At 47.3% G+C, this 21,102-nt stretch overlaps 1 protein-coding gene across 2 annotated transcripts in view; it reads left to right on the top strand.

Moving 5' to 3' along the window:
* Positions 1–21,102, top strand: part of HDAC8 (histone deacetylase 8) — a 571,221-nt gene that overhangs the window by 472,183 nt on the left and 77,936 nt on the right. The gene's annotated exons all lie outside the window — the stretch shown is intronic.

Below are 21,102 nucleotides of genomic sequence, written 5' to 3'. Positions count from 1 at the left end.
GCCCTTAGATCATTCCATTTCTGGGCACAATACACAGTTAAAGTCTCCGCCCCATAACTGTGGCACGGCAGACCACTGAGATAAATGAGCATCTAAAGAATAGTAAAATTGAGGCTCTTCGTAATTGGGGCCAAATATGCCAACCAATAGGATTGACAAGTCATCCTTGTTGCAGTGCGCCACCACATACCTCCACCCTGTGTCAATGTCCAGACTCTACAAATTGACCATTGCGCCTCTAGGTGTCCATATCAGTACCCACTTGGCAGGTGTGATGAACCCCACAGCACAGTGGTACCCTTGCAATCTACAAGATGTTAACATGCTACTTTCAGGGGTTAAGTGGGTTTGCTGCAGAATAGCCACATCGATTACATGCCGTTTAAGATATGCTACCACTTTACGCAGTTTCCTCTAATCGTTTAGGCCTCTAACGTTCCAGGTGAGAAAGCAGAGCCACGGAGCGCCCGAGGGTAGCACCACAGATTCACCCATTCTGTCATCCTTCATCTCTTCACCTCTGTTGTCTCCCTAGCTCTGTGTAACCACTCAACCACTGGCAAACAATTAACAGTTGCAAAAATGACCCCTGCATGTAATCAGTCCCATCCCCACACTATGCCATATCCCAACTGACACAATGGGGGGTCATTACGACCCCGGCAGTCGGCGTTAATGTGGTGGTAGTACCGCCAACAGGCTGGCGGTACTTACCGCCACATTATGACATTGGCGGGTTGGCTGGAGCTTACCCGCCAATGTACCACTCCGGCCGCCATTGTGCCGCCGGCAGGATTATGACCCTGCCTACCACCATGGTTTTCGTGGTGTTCGTAATGCCACGAAAACCATGGTAGTAGGCCCGATCAGTGACAGGGAATTCCTTCCCTGTCACTGATAGGAGGCCCCCAACCCCCTACCTCTCCATACACCCACCACCTCTCCATACACTCACCAATCACACATACACACACACATGCAGCCACACACTCATTCACACATACATACACGTGTCCATTCTACCATTCACACACACATCTGCACACACTTCAAAACATGCACGCAGACACACATTCCTATTTCCATACATACACTCACTCACACTTCAATACATTCACACATGCAATCAACACTACACACACTTGCATTCACGCACACACTCACACATACATGCACACACCCCCCCACACACATACAACATGCCCCCACCCCCCTCCCCTGACGGATACCAGACTTACCTGGATCCAGGAGGTCTTCCGGCAGGAGACGGGACGGGGCGCTGCTACTGCCAGCAGTGCCCACCAGCAGAACACCGCTAGGCCGTATTATCTGTTATAATACAGCTGGCGGTGGTCTAATGGCGTGGCGCTGCTGGTGGTAGCAGCGCCACCTTACTGCCATCTGCCAGTATGGCCACAGCCGGTTTTCTGCCCTTCTTGTGGCGGAGATCCGGCTGTGGTCTTTATATGGTGGACAGCTGGTAGCCGCGGCGATGGTCTTTTGGTGACTCTCACTTAATCATTTATCAAACAGTTAAACCCCCAGATTATGTCAGACCACTCCCCTAAAAGTCATTCAACAATTCTTCTCTTGGCATATGTTGCAATGTAAGCATGAAAAGCCATTATAACTATGCATGCAATGAGTTCTGGAAATACAGCACAACCATTATTAAGAACAAGGGATTACAGTCACAGTAGGAACAAGTGCTCTAGCCAACTATCCCCAAGTAGAAAGCAGGTTACCATCCTAAGCGAGGAGTACAACTGGTCACTCTATTGTATTCAGTCCTTCCCCTTCATCTTCGTAAGCCAACCTTGTAAATTGGCTTTGCCTGACCTCACTCTCCTTACGTTTCAGGAACTGTTGAAGTGTTTTCGGGTCAGAAAAATTAGTGCCCTTACCCTCAACCATGACTCTGAGCCGGGCTGGGTATAACGTATTGTATTCCAGGTTGAGGTCTCTCAGTTTACATTTGGCTAGGAGGAATTGTTTCCTGATGTCCTGGACCTGCTGTGTAAAATCCGGGTAAAGGAACAGAACTGCACCCCGATATCTTAGTTCCTTAATCTCCTGCGCCTTACGAAGTGCTGCATTTCTGTCTCTGTGGTTCAGTAATCAAGCAATTATTGGCCTGGGAGGCACCCCAGGGTTTGGGCGCAGCTCCAAGGAGCGGTGTGCCCACTCCATGACTAGTAAACTTGAGAAGGTTTCACGCACTAGCAGGTCTTTGACAACTGCTCCACAAAAAGCTCCATGTTTTCAGTATTGGTGCTTTCTGCTGTTCCCACAATTCTCAGATTATTCGGCCTGGATCGTGCCTCTAAATCTTCAGCTTTAACTTGGAGTGTGGTGAGTAGCTTGTCCATCTTTGTCCATTCAGTAGCCATGGAAAGTTGCTCATCTTCGACCTCAGAGACACTCTGTTCCGCCATGTCCAGACGTTCGGCATGCTGGTCCAGGCGTTCCGTCATACGATCCATGCATCTACCTTACTATCTATTTTGGTGAGACTCTGTTGCATCACAGGTAGGATCTGCTTGAGATCTACATCGCTTTCTGCATTAGGCACCTCTGCCATATCCCCCAATGAAGCAAACTCGCTGTCTCTAGGCTTGTGTGCTCTGTGACTATCAAAGTGAAGCTTCTGTTGGGTCTCGTCCAACTTGCCCATGGTCACTAGTAGAGCTGACCCGCACAGAGATTTCTAGTTCTGGGCATACGCCAATGAAGAGTAAGCCGCTGTGCGCCCAGGTCCACGCATATACTATCACCCCGGCACAAGGTATTGTGTACCTGGTAAACCACTCACTGTGAAGTGTCGCTAGGCCCTCCATCTTTGGTAGACAGATATGGGCCTTTTTTTTTCTGGTGAGGCAACGCATCTTCCAGATCCACAAATGCTGCCACAAATGCTGCCTCACTGACAGTGGACCAGGCATGGAACAAAGCGGCACCAATACACACCGTGGACAGGGTCCAAAGGTGCAGGCAAACCATGGGGCCACTATGTGATGCAATGTGCTCTCCCGTATGATGGGGCAAGTTCCGGAGATTTCCCTTACTTTATTAGTAGCCTTCGACTGTTGTGGGAGTCCAGCCACTGGGCCAGTGCAGGGCACAACCTCTCCCGAATCGGAGGAAGGGGACGAGGGGAGCAACACAGGTGTCGACAATCCAAATACTACAGCCACTCCTGGGTCCACAGGCACGGTGTACAAAGCAGTGCAGTCAAGATGGGGCCGCCCAGCAGCGCTGCCCCACCTATAGGGAGCGTCCGCAGTGTCCAGGGGGAAGATTCACATTCCAAAGCGGGCCCTGCAGCGAAACCCCGACCAACAGGCTTCCTCATGTGTGCCTCTCTCTCCTCCTGCTCACCTCCGTGGCCCGGGGGCTCTGAAAGCTGCACTTCTCCCATCAGTGGCAGCAGCAAGGCTCCAAACTCTGGCCTAGCCGCAGGCACAGCACTTGGCCAGCAACCGCAGCGGGGGCCCTCATCCCAGTTGCCAGGTAGGATAGTCTTGGGCCACTGATCTGCCCGTGGGTCCGACAGGGCCTACAACCATGCCATGGCTCCTACCCCAACTCCGCAATCATTTGCCAGGGATCTGGGCACAAGGCTTCTCCACAGAGTGATCCCGCACCGAGGCTCGGCCAGGGGGGTGGGGGGCCACGGGGTACAGGCGAACAAATGCAGGCAGTAATATCCTGAAGTGAGCAGCAGGATTGTGCAGGATAGTAAGACAGTTGACAGAGTGATATTACTGTGCTGCCGTCTTTGAGCACGGCAAGCTCTGCCGCCCCACCTGGGCCCCTGCTTTGGGCACGAAGAGTATGGTATCCCTTCACAAGCAAAGCAGTCTCCAGTTGAGTTCCAACATAGCGGCCAAAAGCCATTAATTGCTGAGGAGTGATCATGAAGCAAGGGATACAAGATGCTTAAGATACTGTGTACAGTTGATGGAGGACTTCCTTTGGCTACTCCGCGGTCCTGGTGGGATGACTTTGGCCACAGGGGTCAACGTCCTTGAAGTCCTCTTTAGTCCACAGAAGTCCAGTCACTACTGGTGTCCGATCACACCCAAACCATTGATTCTCTTCTTCTAGCAGTAGCTCTCCTTCTGGGTGACAAAACTGCATGCCGGCGTCTCTCCTTGGTCCAGCATACTCGGTGCAACATTTGAGCTTCAGGACTTGGTGTTCCAGGCTGTGCTCTGGTGAGGAGTGATGATCCGATGATCTGTTCTACCTACACACCCAAGCAGGCATCCTCAGCTTTTGTGGCCCTGTGCTGTGAACAGGAAATCAGCCAACTGACTCTTGGAGCCTTTGCCTCTGGTTGGGCTTGGGGGACAATTTCTCCTGAGCATAACACCACTGGCACAATCCTCTCTTTGCTAGCCGAAGGAGAAGCAGGTTTAGTCCTACTTTGGTGCACTCTCTCTTTTCCAGGTCCTGGGTCAGGAGGGCAATCCTCCTTTGATCCTTTTTTCCAATCCAGGCAAGATCTGGGGGTCAGGGGTGCCCTTTTAGGCTCAGAAAGTGCCCTTAAGGGAGGTCACCTAGATTCCTTCTGTCTTATGACAACTTTCTGTAAAGTGTGGTATGTAGCTATCCCAGAGTGCTCTATTCTGCCTGCTCCCAAGATGGATAAACCCCTCTTTCTGTGAGTGGAGCCGGGGAGCCCACCCTAGAGGTTGGGATTTATCTGGCCTACACGCCCACAGGAAAACCATTCTGCCCAGAGTTTTCCCCTTGCTGCCCATAATGCCCTTCTGTCTACCTAGAGAAAGGAGCAGCCCCTCTCATGTGTGCTTGCCATTTGGGCTCACACCCTTTGTGTCTTTTCCTACTAGCAGAAGATAACATCTCTTCCATTGGCAGTTCCATTGCAGCCTTTCCTGCGAGTCATTTACACTTCTCCCCAGGAGGCCAGAAGGATGTTTTGGGGACAGACATTTGTGTGCAACCGTAAACGAGCACTGGAACCCATGGCCACTTACTAGAGTTGCACTTTGCCCACCAGTGGCATTAGATTTGATTTAACCATTACATCAGATTTAAGACACTGATTCTTTTGATACCTTAAAGTACCGCCTTTGGCAGTCCCAGTCAGTAGTTTTCAACTCTGCACTCACCAGTGGGACTATTAGCCTTTTAACAGTAAAATCAACATCGGTGGTTTGTACTATTAGGACATTAAACTACTGGTCCAGCCCTTTATTGTAATGCACCCTCAATTTAGGACTCAGTAGGCCTGCTTTAGGGGTGACTTGCCAGTATTGAAAAGGGAGGCTTGGGCTTTGTCATGGCTTGAAATGGCAAAGTCGACGTCGCATTTCTCACCGAAACCTGGATGAACTCGTCCTCGGAACCAGACATAGCCATAGCCAGACCTGAAGGCTACAAGATCACCAGAAGAGACCGCAGCAACAAACCAGAAGGAGGAATCGCCATAGTCTACAAAAACACCATCAGAGTCTCCACCAGCTCCCATGACACCGTCAACTCCGCCGAGCACCTCCATTTCAAAATCCTCATCAACGCCAACACCACCCTCAGAGGAACACTGGTCTACAGACCCCCAGGCCCCTGACCTCACTTCTGCGATGACATCGCCGACACCATCAGCACCCAAGCCCTCGCCTCAACGGACTACATCCTCCTCGGCAACCTGAACTTCCACCTAGAAAACAACAATGATATCAAAACCACCAACCTAATTGACAACCTCACCAACCTCAGCCTCAAGCAACTCGTCACGTCGCCCACCCACACCGCAGGACATACACTCGACCCCATCTTCTCAGCCAGCAACCACATCTCCTTCAGCCACACAACCAAACTCCACTGGACCGACCATCGCTGCATCCACTTCTCCTTCCAGAAGCCAGTCACTCCCCACCTCACCACTCATCCCCCTTGTCGCTATTGGAACATAATCTCAACAGAACAACTGATCTGCACCCTCGCCCAGGCACCCCTCCCAGGACCCCAACACAGCCGCCACCTACCTACATCAATGGATAGAAGACTGCGCCAACACCCTCGCACCACTCAAACAACCCTCAGACATTCACCACAGACCCAAGGCCAGCTGGTTCACCCCGACCTGCAGGCCTCCAAACGGGAATGGAGAAGAATGGAGAAGACCTGGCACCTTGCACCCACCGATTCCAACCATATCGCCCTCAAGACTGCCATCCGCAAACATCACCAGATGATCTGCACTACCAAAAGGACCTACTACAAAAGCCGCATAAACACCAATGCCCGCAACAACAAAGAGCTCTTCGGCATCATCAAAGATCTCTCCAACCCCAAGCCCTGCTCCCACGAACTCCCACCATCACAGGAGCTCTGCAACTCCCTCGCCACTTACTTCAGTCGAAAGATCAAAGACATCCACAACATCTTCAAACCCCAGACCCACAAGCCAACCACCGACAACCACGAACCCAACGCACCAAGAAACACCAACCCTCCATGCTCCTGGACCCACGTCAACAATGAAGACACCATCAAAACCATGGCCTCCATCCATTCCGGCTCCCCCTCGGACTCCTGCCCACACCAGATTTTCAACAAAGCCAGCGACATCATCACCCCCCACCTCTGCACCATCATCAACAGCTCCCTCGAGACAGCCACCTACCCGGAGAGATGGAAACACGCCGACGTCAATGCACTGTTGAAGAAACTCAAAGCGGACCCAGACGACCCAAAAACCACCGGCCCATGTCCCTCCTCCCCTTTTCAGCGAAGGTCATTAAAAAAAATCGTGAACAGCCAACTATCCCACTTCCTGGAAGACAGCAAAGCGCTCGATTCTTCCCAATCCGGATTTCGCAAGAACCACAGCACGGAGACAGCACTCATTGCTGCCACAGATGACATCAGGACCATGCTCAACGAAGGAGAAACCGCAGCGCTCATCCTTCTGGACCTCTCCGCAGCCTTCGACACCATCTGTCACCACACCCTTCGAACATGCCTCCACAATGCCGGGATCCGCGGTAAGGCCCTCGACTGGATCTCTTCTTTCCTCTCCAGCAGAACCCAGAGAGTCCGCCCTCCGCCCTACCTGTCCGAATCCTCCAGAACCATCTGCGGCGTCCCCCAGGGATCCTCCCTCAGCCTAACACTCTTCAACGTTTACATGGCTCCTCTCGCCAACATCGCACGATCCCACTACATCAACATAGTTTCCTACGCAGACGGCACCCAACTCATCATCTCCCTCACGAAAGACCCCACAACCGCAAGAAACCACCTCCACAATGGACTTAACGCCATCGCCAACTGGATGGAATCAAGCTGCCTGAAGCTAAACACAGACAAAACAGAGATCCTCATCCTCGGCAGCAACCCCTCCGCCTGAAACGACTCCTGGTGGCCTACCTCCCTTGGAGCCGCACCCACTCCCACCACCCAAGTACGGAACCTGGCAATCATCCTGGGCTTAGCCCTCAGCATGACGCAGCAGGTCAGCGCAGTCTCCTCTTCCTGTTACAACACCCCCTGCATGCTCCGCAAGATCTTCAAGTGGAATCCCGTTGAAACCAGAAAGACAATCACCCAAGCCCTAGTCAGCAGCCTACTGGACTTCTGCAACGCACTCTGTGCAGGAACCACGGCCAAAGTACAAAAGAAAATGCAACGTATCCAAAACGCCTCCGCCCGACTCATCCTCAACGTCCCACGCCGCAACCACATCTCTGCCCACCTCAGAGACCTACACTGGCTACCCGTATCGAAGAGGATTACCTTCAAACTACTCACCCACGCACACAAACACCTCCACAACACAGGTCCGGCCTACCTCAGCGACAGACTCACCTTCCACACCCCCGTCCGCCATCTCCGCCTCGCCCTCGCCTCCGTCCCCCGCATTCGCCCGCACCACCGCCGGAGGAAGATCCTTCTCTCACCTTGCCGCCAAGACCTGGAGCTCGCTACCACTCCACCTACGCCAGACCCAGGGCCTCCTGTGTTTCAGGAAACGCCTCAAGACATGGCTATTCGACCAGTAGCTCCCTCCCCCCCCCAGTGCCTTGAGACCCTGACGGGTGAGTAGCGCGCTTTATAAATTACATGATTGATTGATTGATTGGTTTAAAACTGCTCTGCCAGTCAGCAGTGGCAGGCTGGCAGTTATGCTTTTGCTTTGTCACACTTGTGATGGCACAATTAGTGCTGCAGTCCACTAGAGAAATTTTAACTTACAAGGCTTACGTATCCCTGGTACCATATACTAGGGACTAGCAAGTAACGCAGGTGATGCCAATTAGGTGTAATTCATTTAAACATGGGCCTTTTTAAGGGTCATAGTGTAGGAAGCTGGCCCATTGTGTGGTGGACACCTATGCTGTTACACCTTATACTGGGTCCAAACAAGCCCCTATTAGTGAGTATTATAGTGTCTAGACAGCCAGGGCTCACTGTGGGAACGGTGGTGAGCAGCCAAGACTTATCTAGGAGGCATGTGAAGCACTTGCAATACCACAGTAGTCACATAGTCACTTATTACACATGAAAGGAACCACATACTGTTGCAAAAATAAAGGTACTTTATGATGGGCACACCAAACTACCATTGGTATACTTCCCTCTGGAAGTATGAGCACAACAAATATACACAGGTAAGTAAGAATAGCACAAATTAGCAAGGGCCTTATTGGGGGGAGGGGGGTTAGGGGCAAACCATATACAAAAAAACTGGAATGCGAATGGATGTCCCCCACCAGAGTGTATGGTGGTGTTAGACAATCGCTGGGAGAGAGTGGAACCCCAAAAGGTAAGTATCTAGAAGATCGCCCGCACCCTGGTGCAGAGAGGTAAGTTACCCGGTTTTCCAATGGGCTAACATGGGGACTTGGCGGTCGGAAATTGCAGAAGCAGGACAGGACCAGTGGAACCCAGGGGCAGATTCCGGTGAAGAAGACCTGCCAAAGAAGGGGACAGAGTCCAGTCTGCTCAGAAATGGAAGCCGTCGCCCCCTGGATGAGAGAAAGCTGCTTCAAGCTCATCTCTGACAAGACTGAGCTCATCATCTTCAGAAACGCCACCTCAGCTTGAGACGACTCCTGGTGGCCCACATCCCTCGGCGCCCCTCCCTCTACCGACTGAGCACGCCAGCAGCTTATGCATCATCTTCAGCTCCTCCCTATCCATGACCCGCCAGGTAAACTCAGTCGCCTTCTCATGCTGGCACACACTCCGCAAGCTTCTGAAGATCTTCAGAGGGATCCGAGCAGATTGTCGCAGGATAGTCACCCACACCTTAGTCACTAGCAAGCTCGACTACGGCAACACCCTCTACGCCGACACCTCGAGTAGAAACATAAAAACTACAACTCATCCAGAACGCCACCGCCAGACTCATCCTGGACCTCCCACGCCGAGAACACATCTCCCAGCACCTGAGGACCCTCCACTGGCTCCAGATTGAGAAACTAATCACCTTCAAGCTACTCACCCAAATGTACAAGGCCATACACAACGCAGAATCAGCCTACCTGAACCACTGCATCTCCTTCCACACCCCCGCCAGTTTCCTCCGCTCCGCCCACATGGCCCTGGCCACCATCCCTCACATCCATAAAACCACCGCTGGAGGACGATCCGTCACCTACATTGCAACAAGAGCTGGAACAACCTCCCCCTGCACCTCAGACTAAGCCCGTCGCTCACCATCTTCAGAAAGAACCTAAAGACGTGGCTCTGCGGATGAGTCTCCTCCCCTCCCCCTCCCCCACGCCTTGAGACCCTCACGGGTGAGTATCCGCGCTTTATAGAAACTGATTGATTGATTCAGTGTCCAGGTGGGGTAGGAGCCACCCTTCTGTAGCTGAAGATCAGGGTCCAGGGTGATGGATGAAGTCCAGCTGCGGGGTCCAGGAGCTGCAGAGGAGTCCCTGAAGTCATTTACGAGCTGTCCCTGGCCAGTCACCGGATTGCAGACACATCAGTGGTCAGGATGGCCACCAACAAACAAAAGCAAATGCAAGAGGAGCTGTTGGAAGTTTTGCAGAGCTGTAGAGGACCAGCAAGGTCTTGGGGACTCGACCCTTGGAGGGGAGTCCAGGCTGACCCTCAGGAGACTGAAGAGCCAGCAGAAGCAGTCAGAGCCCCTACAAGCAACCCACTGGCAGAAGTCCCAGTAAGTTGCAGTGAGGCCCAGTCAGCACACCTAAAGGGGAGTCCCTTGTTGCTGGAGCAGCAGAGAGGAGACTGTCTTTGCAGAGGTAGAGTGCTGGGAGCAATGACTACTGGGAGTCTGAAGGTCCCTCGGGCAGGAGTCAGCAAGCCTTGGTTGCTGCAACAGTCGCGGTGCACAGGGATTCTGTCCTGATGGAGGAGGCAAGGGCTCACCATCTCCCACGTTGGACAGAAGGCAGAGAGGACTCAGGGGATCCATCAGAATCCCCACCTTTGTTAGAGAATCAGATCCGGAAGGCATGAGATCCCACCAACCGGATGTCTTTGCTTTAGGTGCCTGCGGATGCAGAGGAGTGACTCCTTCACTCCAAGGGAAATTCCTTCTTGATTCTTGGTGCAGCTGAAGTCTTGCTTACCCCAAAGGATGCACAGCCGTGGAAATGTTGCAAATTGCTGACAGGAGCCACAGAAACAAGGAGACATTTTCTCTTGTTAGGTTCCTGTGTTGCCCAGCAGTGGTTCGGAGACCAGGAGCAGAAGATGTCTTTGCAGAGGAGATATGGTTGAGTCTTGTACGACGATTCTGGGGACCTCCCCTCAAGGGAGTCCCTAGATAGCCCAAAAAGGGGGGTTTGATCACTCTCTGGAGTGACCACCTAGCAGGAGGGATCTCTGCTGTCAGGTACTTGACCTACTCACTCAGATGCTCCCAGAGGCCTTTGCACATCTTGCTTCCAAGATGGCAGAACCAAGGACCATATGTAACAACGCATTTTCCCATAGACACAGAATGGGTTAAACCCTTTGATACATCTGGCCCCAAGTGTCTACCTGGAGGAGCTCTGGGCACTACCACCAGTATGGTGCTAGACAGGAGAGTGGACACTCCCCTTTCCTTTGTGTCGCTCCAGAGCAGGGACCAGTGGTCCCTGGACTGGTGCAAACTGGATTATGCTAGGAGGGCACCAAATGTGCCCTTCAAAGCAGTCTGGTGGTGTGGGGGGGCTACTCCTCCCCAGCCTTGTAACACTTATTTCTATAGGAGAGGAAGTTGCATCCCTCTCCTACAGGAAATCCTTTGTTATGCTGTCCTCTGCTTGAGCTAGTCAAGCAGCAGGAGAGCAAAATCGTGTCTGAGGGGCTGCAGCACCGCAGGCTGCCCGCAGACCCTGGAAAGCTGGCAAGAGCAGAACTGGGGGATCCTGTAAGGAACCCCCAGAGTGCATGGAATCATGCTACCAATACTGGAATCAGTATTGGGGTATGATTCCGACATGTTTGATACCAAACATGCCCAGGTTTGGAGTTACCATTATGTAGCTGGACCACCAGTGGGCAGTACATAGACAAAATGGCTTTCCCGCACTTATGAAGTTAAGGGAATTGGAACTGGAGTTCATAGGGGCACCCGTGCTCATTCAGGCGGGCCCACACACACAGGGACCTGCACCCCGCCCTTTGGGCTGAATGGGCCTACCATAGAGGTGACTTATTGCGACCTGGTGTAATGACTTGTAGTGAAAGGGTGCATTCACCTTTTCACGCAGGCTGCAATGGCAGGCCTGCAGACACAGTTTGTATGGGCTTCCATGGGTGGCATAATACATGCTGCAACCCATGGGGGACCCCTGGTGTACCAGTGCCCTGGGTACCTAACTACCATATCCTAAGGACTTACAGGGGTACACCAGTATGCCAATTGTGAGGTGTAAGAAGTACCAAAGCAACTAAATTTGGAGGAGAGAGCACAATCACTGTGATCGTGGTACGCAGGATCTCAGTGAAAACAGTTTGAGCACACTGACATCAGGCAAAAATATGGGGGTAACCATGCCAGAAAGAGACACATGCAGTGAGTCCTGATTAGCAGGGCTTACGACATTTCAGACTCATTACACCTATGTCTAGTAGTCAAAATGGGGCAAGCGGATGAGCCTGCAAAAAGCGTGTTTCCTCACAATTCACATGCCACCATGCTGTCCTCTATTGGTTGTGTAGCTGCTTATCTAGTTCTATGTTTTTTCCCATGGTGGACTGAAAGGGATGTATGCAGTCGTTTTAATGCGTCAGGACCCTGCTAAATACTCTGGGCACATTCCATTTTAGCTCATCTTAACCATTACAGAAATAGTATGCTACTCCGTCTCTGCCAAACCTTAAAATGAAGAGTACTGCACAGACTGCTCAGCCGTGCTTCCACGGAAAGGGAATGCAAATAACCCAGAATGCATATCAGTGTCTTTGGCTTTCCTCTGTGTGGTGCAGTGGTCCTAATGACACAATGAGCTCAGTACCCATGTCATCACATGCCTCTTTGGGTGACTCGATTATCAAAAACATGGTGGTTGAAAACGTTTAAATCAAGCTTAACAATTCATAAAAACAACATATTCATTTCCACTGTTCTCTAAATTGTAACAGTGGCTGTCAGCACATCTGCAGCTGCTACAAAATTTTTACTTTTTTCCCTTTCTAAAAACAACCTCTGTAATATATGCAAATGCTTACTCAAAGTAGGACTCAAAAAACAATGACGTAAATGATCTATCTTATGAGTTGTGTTATCTTTAAAGTAAATAATGTTTTGTTGTGAAAATATGCTACATAAATAATTATTTTCTTTAAAATAACCCTTCACTCATGATATCTAGCATTTGCATACTGTTTGTGATAAGAGTTTTCATTTTTTGCCTCATTCCTGGTGTCAGACTGCCTGTCTTCTTTACATTGTGAGCGCGCCCCATAGAACAACTGTATGTGATGTACCATTCTGGTGCTCCTCCTTCTATTTTGCTATTTTCAGATGCCATTTGGCTCCTTTTTCTTTGTTACTCTTTGTGTGCACCACTGTGACCTTTCTATGTCACAGGCTTTATCTGTCATAGTGGTCATCATCCTACTCTATCACTCTTGGTAAGTGACACTGTGGTACTTCTTGTATAATGCTGGTTCCGTGTGCCATTGTGGTCCTTCAGCTATGTCACAAGTTGGTCACATTGTGGCCCTTTTTAGGTTGTAGCCTACCAGACAGCCCAGCTGTTTGTTTTGCCAAAGACATCTTGGGGACTTTGAAAAAGTTGACTTAGGAATGCATTCCGCCTCTTGATTACCATTGGCTTTGTGGTTTGTAACTCACATTTTCTGGTGTTCTATTTGCTGCCTTTATTTGCTTTGGGCTCTCCAGGTTTATTTTGTCCCTCTTGTTGCTTATACTGTGCTTACTGTATCCTTCCACAAACTCCCTTTCTGTAAGAAGGCCTTTACATTTTGTTCTTATCTTGTCACATTTGCTGTGCATTCAAAGACCAAGGTGAAATGACAGGCGCTGTCTTCTGATGGCGTTTTTTACTTTTCTTTCTCTGACTTCAAAGTGAAAGGGTTTGTGTGACCATCTTGCTGAATACTGGGGGTAGGAAAGGATTTTTCTAGCACACAACAACATTTAAATAAACGTTGTAAGCATTTAAAAATATATCAGAATTAGGGACACAAAGCAATTTTTTTTGTTATTTCTGAAGTGTTTTGGATACAAATACTTTAATATGATCAAACAATTTGACTAGATGATGCCATTTCCACACATTTTCGTTTGTGCACTGTATAGTTTTATGAGTAAAACTCTGTCTGTGCAAATGTAATGGTCACTTCAATTGAAAATCTGTTGTCTATAAAGGCAGTGCTCTACCATATCATGTACACTCTGTTCTGCGTCACACCATTCTACTCTGCACCAGTCCACTTTACAACACTCCATGTCACTGCACTCTGCACCACTCCACTTTATGCCACTTCACACTATGCCTCTCTACTCTACCCTCTAGCACTCTACTCTGTCAGTGCACTCTTCTCCACTCTACTCCACCGCACTCTTTGCCACTGTATTCTACACCACTCCAGTCTAGGGCACACCAATCTACTCTGCACAACTCCACTCTACTCCACTCTGCAACACTGCACTCTATGCCACTACACTCTACGCCAATGCACTTTACTCTGTAACAGTCAACTATATGTCCCTGCACTCTGTTCCTATCCAATGTACGCCACTCTAATCTACTCTGCACTTCTGCACTCTTTGACACTACACTCTACACCACTATACTCTGTGCCATTTCACTCTATGCCAATCTACGCAACGGCACTCTACGCTGCGCCACTCCACTCTACACCACTTGACTACTCTGAAACAATCTACTCTGTCACTGCGCCCCACGCCACTCCACTCAATGCCAGTGCACTCCACCCCACACTACTCTCAACCACTGCACTCCTCGCAATGCTCTCTACATAACTGCACTATTTCAATGCACTCTATGCCACTGCACTCTAATCTGTATCACTGTACCCTACACCACTGCTTTCTGTGCCACTCTACTCGATTCTGCACTCTGACACTACTCTGCAACACTGCACTCTCCGCCTCTGAATTCTACACCACTCTTCTATGCACTTCTCCACTCTGCAACACTGCAGAGTGGCACTATACTCTACTCTGCACCTCTATATGCTACTCTACTCTGACCACTCTACGCCACTGCAGTCTATGCCACTCAACTCTGCTCTGCACCAATGCCCTCTGCATCACTCAACTTTCTGCCACTCCACCCCACTGCACTCTACTACGCACCACTCTAGTCTACGCCACTGCATTCTACATAGCTGCATTATATGACGCTGAATTTGCCACTGCACTCTGTCACTATTCTCTGCAACACTTTATGCCAGGGCACTCTACACCAAGTCCACTCTACTCATTCCACTCCAGTGTTTGCCCCTCTGCAACTCCACAAGATGCCACTCCAGTACATGACACTCTCTGCCACTCCATGCTACTACACTCTACTCCACTCTTTGACGTTCCACTCTATAACCCTCTCCTACACCACTAACTTTTAGCCGTGCTAAACAGCAGGTACCCTGGTGTACAACATGGCAAAAATACATTGGCAAAGCCCAAAGCTCTTGCATAGGTGAGACCTATTGGCTTTGCCAATGCTTGTTTAGTGTCACTGGCTGTATGTATTATTGTTGTCCTTCTGTTTTACTTGTTGTATCTGATATTGCGATTAATCTTTCTTTTATCAAATAACTAAGGGCCAGATGTAGCAAAGGTTTTTACCCATTCTGTGTCTATGGGAAAAGGTGTTCGTACATATGGCCCTAAGTCTCGCAACTATCTGCACTATTTCATTTCTTAAATTTTTTTCAAAGTTCAATCATAATTTTGCAAAGCCATTGTCATAAATTAAAACTGCTCTTATTAAATCTTGGGTGACCTAGTAACAGACTGAGGGCCTGATTTTGATATTAGTGGACGTGTTACTCGGTCACAACGGTAATGGATATCTCGTCCGCCTAAATCTAAATTCCATTGGATATAATGGGATTTAGATTTCAGCGGATGGAATATACGTCACTGTTGGGATGGAGTAGCCCATCTGCCAGTATCTAAATCCGACCCTGAGTTACTGAAAACTTGTGTTGCTCACTCTCAGACACCTAGTAACAGTACATCTGGTTTGACAGCACAGCTGTCTGCCAGACGTTTGTTCCTACATATCTAGCCAAAGTTTACATTAATTGGCTTCAGAAGAGTAAACGTCTCCCTTCTTTTGGTTGTTTAGTGTATCTTGCACCCATCTCAGAAGAGTATCCTTTGCAGTGTATGAAGTGCATCTCGTTCAGCATGCGACATGCACTGTTTGGTGAATGCAGAAGCTATCTCCAAGAGCAACACATTTAGCACTATAAAGAAATATTTGAAATGTGCTGTAAACATTAAGTATCAAAATGCTCTGCAAGCCCTTATTGTTTAAAGCATTATTGGTGTGAAAAAAATAATTATTTACTTCAAAAATAACTCCTGAAAATTATTTTCCATTGCCCACCTTCATATCCATTGGAAGACCACACTAGCTTGGGTTAAATATGTTGCCAACAACTAGGCGGAACTTTACACTATTTAACTATTCACCCAGGATTCAGATGGCAACATCGGTGGTTGGGAATAACAATGGCTGCCCACCCAGCTGCACCTACTAAAAAAATTAATCGGTGAGAAAAACCAAAGCTTCAAGTACGGAAAATATATGTGTCAACAAGTCTCCCTTGAACTCCCGCCTTCCCACACCCATTCTACTCTCCATGATAGTGGACATCATCATTCATTGGTTCCACCTGCCCCTTCCTAGGCCAAGCTGAATTAGTTTTATTTCCACTTTGCCTGAACTCAGCAGCTCAATGGGCCTTTTGTACCACACCCGGACTCTTAATGCTTTTTTTAATGACTAACAGTTGAATACTAGAAATTACACTAAGGTATCACAGAAGGAACATTCACACTCACTGGTTGTGAATACGTTGTAATATTTAAGGCCGGTCTGTTGTACAGTTTATTTTAAATAAGATATTAGTTTTGTTTCTCCTTATATGTGCATACTCCTTTAGATACTTCCCATAACTCTGTTTTCTACCTGGATTCTTCCCCTCATTCCAACTTAAACAATTTCTTCTTAAAGCTACAGAGTCTTTTCCTAAAAATGAAGATCTGACCTTTCTGATCCCTTTCCACTGTCTTCTTTAAATTGTCTTTAATACATAATTCTATTCCTATTTTCTTAATCTTTTGTAGACCTCCATCCAGTCTGCCTGCCTCGTGGCTCACTGCTGATTTGACTGTGCTCATCCTTTCCATTAAAGCAACTTTAGGTGCTTCCTTAACACTGTCAATACCTGCTGGCCACCAACTGCCCTCCTATCTTCACAAGAATAGTGCCCTCAAATATTTCCATAAGCTTTTGTTGCCCTTAAAAGATATCAACCAATTTCTTCCTTCTTTCCAGTTTCACTGCTACTCTTTTGGCAGTCTACATTCTTTTGCTGTTTTCTATCCGGATTCATCCTGTCAAGTGCCGCATCTACTTCTCCCAGGCTATTTGCCCCTCTTCCCTTAGACCTCCCTGATAAACAGATGCCCTTGAAAAATGTGTACTACCACAGAACTTTCTCTTTCTGAGAAACAACTATTTTTTAATTAATCTCATTTTGAATCTTAGATCATCTGCTGTTCTAAGCCTTCTGTTATTACTTGAACATCCTCCTCACTTCACCCAAACTCATTTCAATATTTTACATCCTGCCAGTTTATATCCCCAAACCATTTTCCATCGTAGGTTATCTCTAACAGTATTCTTGATTTTGTGGAGGGAGCTAGGCCTTTCTCAGTCGAAGTCTCTAAATGTCCACCATGTATTTCTCATGATTTCCAATTCCCCTCTCGTGTTCCTCTTTTTCACGTTACTTCCCTGAAATTCTTATCAGGCTTACTTGTTGTCTTCTGGTGTTGTTGGGACCAACACAGTAGTTCGTCCAGTTGCCACTGGTCCATTGAAATTGAGGCTGCCCACTCATCTGCTTCTAGTGCCAGCCTAGGAAACCTCAACCACTGAGAAAGAGGCACAGTGTCAGCAATGTGGTTCATACCTGGTCCTGAACACAGTGTTCTATCTTGGGTGTAGCATGAAAGTCCTCAATAATCCAATGAGCCATTTGTCCTTTAATCTCTGTCTTTCAATCTTGGCCCAACTGCTTCATGCCCACCACAAAATTATGCAATCTACCTTCCGTTTAGTACAGAGCTAAGGAAGTTACAGTTGTCTGAGTGTATCTCAGTCTTCCAGTCTAATAAACCCACATCATTCTGCTTGGACACTCTGTTATACCTGCCACATTCCCAGGTCCTCTTCCCCCTATAGTAATCCTCAGTCCTTGGTGGGCCCTTCTTGCCATTGCACGGCTATCACATCCATCTGTAAGATACACTACCTGGGGCCACCACCAAATTAAGTGTCCTAGCAGCTGTTGGATCTTTCTCAGCTTCAATTTTTCCTTCTCTCTCGCCTCACTGACCAGAGCCCTCATTATGTCCAATATGTCTTCCGAAAAACTAGATTTCATTGTCTTGAAGTACAGATCAATCTGTCAATTAAGAATATGGGACCTCCACCTTATCTGGGGCCTGGTGAACCTTCAGCTCTTTGGCCAGTTGTTCAAAGCTTTGCAATAGCTCAATACACTCTCCCACCTCATTCGCCCTCTCTGCAAGCAAAACGTAATTGAAATAATGGATTACCTGCTCTGCTTTCGAAGCCCATTCTTAGAGTGTGCCCATAATTTCAGTAATGGTAGCACGAGTATCACACATTGTTTACAAATGTCTTTCAATTAAATTGAATTTCAACAAGGAAAATATGTTGGCAGTACTGTAAGAAGATGTAAGCCTAATTTTCTCCTCTTCTCCTTTCCCATTCCTCACGTCTTCACTAGCTCAATAGCTTTATCCACATTTAGCTATGTTATAGAACAATTTTCTTGCATAATATAGTCATCAACTTACTCCCGTTTAGGCCATGATAGGTTATTAATCAATCTACATTTGTCCTCCTTCTTGTACGGTCAAGTACCCACAAGCGATGTCATAACTTCCTCAAACAGAATGTACAAGGAAGAGCCTGCCATCTTATTTTCCTTCACCTCTTTCAACAACTTATACTCCAGTATGTTGTTTTTGCTTTTCACTTGATGCAAGGATCTCAGACCGTCTGTTGCCTGAAGGTCCTTTTTTAAAGAAACCTAAACCTCCTCCAAAACCCCTCCTTATCTTAATGGTGCTTGCCCTTTTTGGATAAAATTTCCCACTCCCGCAAGCTCCCACTGTTTAACCTGAATATAAGCTTGTTCCCAACATTGCTCAGCCTGTGTCTTCACTCGCCTGATACCAGATACAGGACTCGGGCATGGTAGAAATCTTGAGGGCAATATCCTTGACAAATGTGTGATGATAGGAGACGCCCAACCCACACAGACCATAAGGCAAGGTGCCCATCTGGCTTTTAGGGTACCTACTCTGACCTATTAAGGGAAGGTAGGGCTTTTTAATTATACTCCCAGTGGCAGTAGTAGAAGGATCCTGTTAGCCCTGATGAATGCCACAGACCTAGTATAGACTTTGTAGAAGGGCAGAAACATGTTGACAGTATAAGTGGAAGCAGGGGCCATGATACCCGTCATTGTCCCAAATGAACACTTTTTATTAATACTTTTATCCTTATCGGGATACCACCAAATAAAGGAACCCTTGTGGTGTATACCAAGTTATTTTTAGTCAATTAACTGGATCCCATAGAAATATCCAGACATGTAATCTATAAGAACACCCTCATGGTAGTCCCCCTTGAGGTTGAGTCCGCCCTGGTAGTATTATCTCACTAGGGTGGGATGAGGTGGCCAGTGAGGAAGCATGTCACCTCATCCACTTCTTGAAATTGCCCTGAGATTGACGAGGCAGGTTCCAGGGCTGTATAATACTTCTTGGAAATGAGTACTAAAAATAAGAAATAGTATCACATTATTCATTTCCTGTGTCATGGTGTGTTTGTGATTGACACATATGTAGCAGTGATCCATACCCATCCCTCACTCTTAACACACAAGCCATTACCTTTTTAAAACGAAATACAAGCTGCACATTTTGCTTACTCAGTGACTCCAACAAATTTGTTTTAAATGTGCCAACCAACGTTACTTGCTGTTTGCTTCAAAAGATGTTTACTTTGAGTGAGTACCCAGTTATTGCTTTACATGTGAAAGCAATGTATCTGATTTTACTTAAGTGAAAATAGCATTGGAATATTCTTTCTACATTTTTATGATACTGTTTGTTATGATTGCGGCTGTCATGTGGCACCAAAGCATTGAGGGGGTTATTCATTCTGCTGATAAAACTAGAACATAAATTGTGGGTCGGACCTGGTATGGGGAGGAAGGTGATGAATTCCACTGTAGATTAAGTGGCAAAATGCTTTATGTTGGCGCAACACCTAATTTTTCTCAGCCCTCCCACATGTCACTCATCAAGGGCTACATTAACCCAAATGTAATTTCCCCCCATTACTGCATTGAAGTGAAATGTCATGCAAAGCTGCTCTCTCTTCTACTTGAGCTTTAAGAACCTTGGTCATGTGTCTGACTTGTTAACAAGTCAATCTGGAAATCGGCACTTCATGTTTTACGTCTCGCCCACCAGACAGCAGAGGCTGTCTGGTTGCAAAAGACCTATTGTGAACTTACATTGGGCTTACTTATATTCTATTGCTTACCATTGGTTGGCCTTATTGTCACTCTCATTAGTTTGCTTCTTATTTGATTGCTTGCCTTCATCTTCTTGTTGTGTTTGTCCCCTGGAGCATATCTTCTGTACCATCCTTTTGATAGTCTGACTTGTATCATTCCACTGCTCACATTTAGAGAACTCCTTCAACAAGAAACTCCTGAAGGAATTATTTTAAATGATGTTTTGTTTTAACCTTTAGATTGGTCAATCAGGATCTAATCATACCAACTCAATTGATGAAATATCATTTATGTAGAAATAATCTTTTGAGGTCATAGAAAAAGGATAGGTAAGTATTCTGTGATTCTGTATGAAAAATCAATAGTTTAAATAATAATAGGAATACATGTGTATATACATTCTATACAAGACAAGGAAGTACAAATAAATTAATGAAAGATCACATATATGCAGAGATCCATCAAATACGATTTACAAGTGTCTCTTATATTTAGATTCCTAAAAGGCCCTATCTGGTGAACAAAACAGCTCTGTCTAAAAAACAATATCTTTGTTGTAAAAATACAAAGGATTCTAGTACAACTACTTCTGCCTTATATGGCTGATGTATGTAAATTATCAATGTTTTGGTCTCTAAATGGTAAAAATCCATGTGACCTTTTTCCCAACTATATTTATTTAGAAGAACCATCTACTGAATAGGGACTTCTATGTAGACAATATGTACAAGTCTGATGCAACATGCTTTAAATCTGTAAATCTAATTTTGTAGTGTTGAATTTGCATAGAGCTACTGCAGTTAATATAGA

The sequence above is a fragment of the Pleurodeles waltl genome, chromosome 10 (assembly GCF_031143425.1).
Source record: "Pleurodeles waltl isolate 20211129_DDA chromosome 10, aPleWal1.hap1.20221129, whole genome shotgun sequence".
Taxonomy (NCBI): domain Eukaryota; kingdom Metazoa; phylum Chordata; class Amphibia; order Caudata; family Salamandridae; genus Pleurodeles; species Pleurodeles waltl.
The sequence above is the reverse complement of the archived record's forward strand: the minus strand, read 5'-3'. Positions and strand labels throughout refer to the sequence as shown.